The following is a 3,594-nucleotide window of genomic DNA, read 5'->3' as shown; positions in this document are numbered from 1 at the left end:
AAAAGTTATCTGTTTTTAATACAAACCCCAGCATTTGCTACATTTGACCCCTGGTGACCCCACCTCAGTATTCTTGGATGTAATGTTTCCTGACTAACCTGTTTGAACACTCCTTTGATTGCTGTGAGTATCTCTCTGCCGAGGTGTGATAAAGGGCAGTTCGAAAGATTATCTGTAATCATCTGGCTTTGTTCTCTGACTATATATGCTGTGCTTTTATTTAACTCTTCACTTCACCTGACGAAGGAGCAAAGCTCCGAAAGTTTGTGATTTCTCATAAAGCTGTTGGACTATAACCTGGTGTTGTGCGACTCGTTACATGTGTCTCCTGTAGTCATTGATAAGGCACAGACTGAGGCGCGGGGGTTTGTGGGGAAATGCCCTGCCATTGAAAGCCGGAATTGGTGAACAGAAAATTAATTATTGTCATCCAATCGAGGTCGGTGCCAGGGAGGCAACAAACAAAATAAATAAATAAATTATACAGAAACCCGAGTGCTCGGCCCTTCCCCATGGTGCGAAGTAAACTGGCCGCCAGTTTTCCGTTACTAAGTCGCAACTCAGACCCGACCCACCCAGTCTGGTTTAATTGCTAAATTTTCTCTAACTCGAATTCAGACCTGTCATTCTCAGGGAAACTGACGAGGTTTCATTTTTTTCTGTGCCCTACCCGAGAGCCAGTTCATGGCTTTAATAAGCTGGCAACAATTTTTGCAAAAGTGAAAAGAGGAGAAAAATTCCACGAGCGATGCCTCAATACAAAAGGGACCACGTACACTGTGACAGCAAATCTAGGGCAACTTACACAGTGCACCAAATCCAGGGACCACTTACACTGGGACACCAAATCCAGGGACCACTTACACTAAGACACCAGTTCCAGGGACCACTTACACTGAGACGCCAAGTCCAGGGATCACTTACATTTGGGGCACCAAATACAGGGATCAGTTACACAGAGACACCAAATCCAGCGACCACTTATATGGTGACATCCTTTTTGCACCTTCTCCAGTATCTCTATATCCTTCTTATAATATGGAGACCAGAAATGTTCACCAGTACTCCAAGTGTAGTCCAATCAAGGTTCCATACAAGTTTAACATAGCTTTTCAATTCTATCCCTCTAGAAATGAACCACAGTGTTTGGTTTGCTTTTTTATGGCCTTTTTAACCTGCATCACTAATTTTAGTGATTTGTGTATCTGTGTCCCTCGATCACTCTACTCCTCTACTCCATACAGAGTCTTATTGTCCAAGCATTATGAGGCCTCCTTGTTCTTGCTACCAGAATGCTCCACTTCATCCTCATCTTTATTAAAATTAATTTGCCAATTACACCCCCATTCTGCAAGTTTATTAATGTCTTCTTGCATATTCTTGTAATATTCATCAGTATCATCTATCCCTCGCCCCAAACTGGTGTCATCCGTAAATTTTGAAATTGTACATCCGATTCCCGAGTCCAAATCGTTTATATAAATTGTGAATAGTAGTCCCAGCACCGATCCTTGTGGAACACCACTTTCCACCTTTTACCAGTTTCAGGAGCGACCCTTAACCCCGACTTTCTGCTTTAGTGCAGTGATCAAGAGAAACCTCTTTACACAGGGAGTTGTGAAACTGTGGAAATCACTTCCAAAGTTCTGTAATGACAAGTGGCCTCATGTTTTTATCCAAGACATCACACAGCCCAGTCATTTACTCCAAATGTTGATGCAATGGTTCAAGCTAAGAGGTGCCAGGTATTGGGAGCAGCAGTAGCAATAAATAAAATCTAAACGTAAGTAAGTAACAATATGGTTCACCTTCATCTATTTCCAGTTCAATAACTTTTGCTGTATGTGGCCCAGGCCAAGTGCCATGATATCGGATCAGGCTCATCATCCAAAATGAGTTTGACACCCTTGAGATAGACAATGTGAAGCGGATTTCCCTCATCCACGAACCCAGCAACTTCTTCAAATAACTGAAGCAAGTTTGTAAGACACGACCTTCTTTCCCGGAAGCCGTGTTGAGTATCTCTAATGGCCCCTTCTCTTTCCCCGTGGTCATAAACAGCATCGCTTAGGATCCCTTCAAGCATATTCCCTCTGATCCATATCACACCGATGGATCTGTCATTCCCTGGCTCTGATTTGTCCCATTTAATGAAAATGGGAACTACGTAAGCTATTTTCCTATCTCAGGAGACAATCGCTGACTCTACTGAGCTGTTGAAGATACAGGCATGGGGCTCACAGAGCACCGTCTCATCTCTTTAAACACCCGTGGGTGAATATCATCTGGACCTGGAGCACAATCTATTTTGAGATTTCGTATTTCATCCAAGATGACATCCCTTTCCATTTTAATATTTATGATGTTATTGTCGACAGCACATCCCACAACTGGAATCTGAGCATCATCCACAGGAGTGTAGGCTGATGAGAAATAGTCATTTAACAGCTCTGCCATAGCCTGGGAATCTGTCCTGAACTGCCTTTCAGTGGACCTAAACCATCTTTAATGGTCTTCTGACTGCTGACGCAGCTGAAAAAGCGTTTGCTTTTATTCTCACAATTGTGCACCATCTTCTTTTCCAATGATCTCGTAGCTTGTCTAATGGCTGATTTTGTCTCCCTCGATTGTGGGTGATATTTGACACTATCCTCCTGTAAACTGAATTCATCCTGATCTGACCTGAGTTAAATGTGAGACAGTTCGGGGAGTCAGGAATCATTCACCCTGAGACTTAAACTAACAGGTAAAACCCCAGACGGTTCCTTCGTCAGGTTTTCTCTGGTTCCTCGGCATATATTTGTCAGGATGCCGAAACCCAGCTTTCTTACAGTCCACTCCTGGAGGTTCCACTCCCTGAGCCTACAACCTTCAGCAGGGTCAGTGGTGGAGTTCACAAATGAACTGAAACCCTTCGGAATGCGAAAACAATTTTGCGTTTCCAAAATAAAAGAACTGACATTTATTGTGGAAACAGTCTGGTGTCGCTCACTGCAGAAACATCCATGTCAGAGTGAAGCGGCTCTCCTGAAATCTTTCGACCTTTTCTGTCAAGGAGAATTCTGATTTCCGTGAAGGCAATCTCAGGTTAAATGGTGGAAGATCGGCCGTGCTCAGCTGGCCATCGAAACCGGGCATTTTTGTGCAGACAAAACATATATTTGAAACCAGGAAATATGAGACCATGAATCTTAAGGTAAAAATTTCCCTACCGTCCCTGGGTGGGATCGCACCACCAAGCTTTCAGTTAACAGCCGAACGCGCTAACCGATTGCGCCACAGAGACACGACACGTTTGTTTTTGAACTATTGATTCAACGAGCTAAAAATTCAGGTTGCCGCGATCAATATACCATCTCTCCACTATCAGTTTACTTTTCCAAAATAAAGGGTGTGAAGTTTGCTTGAGTGAAAATCTGTGCTGTGTTATTTCTGAACATTAAACTCACCTTGCCATTAAACATCTGTATGTCGGAAGTCTCCGTCCCCTCGTGGTCGAGAGGATTGATTTTTCGAGTTGTGATTCTCCATTCTCGATTCCAGTGATATTCAGGTCTGGTGAAAATGAGAGGACATGAAACGAGCAGGTCCAAC

At 43.4% G+C, this 3,594-nt stretch overlaps 1 non-coding gene across 1 annotated transcript; it reads right to left on the bottom strand.

Moving 5' to 3' along the window:
* Positions 1-3,212: 3,212 nt before the first annotated feature.
* trnan-guu (transfer RNA asparagine (anticodon GUU)) lies at positions 3,213-3,286 on the bottom strand. The gene has a single exon. It is a non-coding gene; the product is annotated as a tRNA-Asn (tRNA).
* Positions 3,287-3,594: the final 308 nt, after the last annotated feature.

The sequence above is a fragment of the Heptranchias perlo genome, chromosome 20 (genome assembly GCF_035084215.1).
Source record: "Heptranchias perlo isolate sHepPer1 chromosome 20, sHepPer1.hap1, whole genome shotgun sequence".
NCBI classification, from domain to species: Eukaryota; Metazoa; Chordata; class Chondrichthyes; order Hexanchiformes; family Hexanchidae; genus Heptranchias; species Heptranchias perlo.
This window is presented reverse-complemented; position numbering and strand designations above follow the sequence as displayed.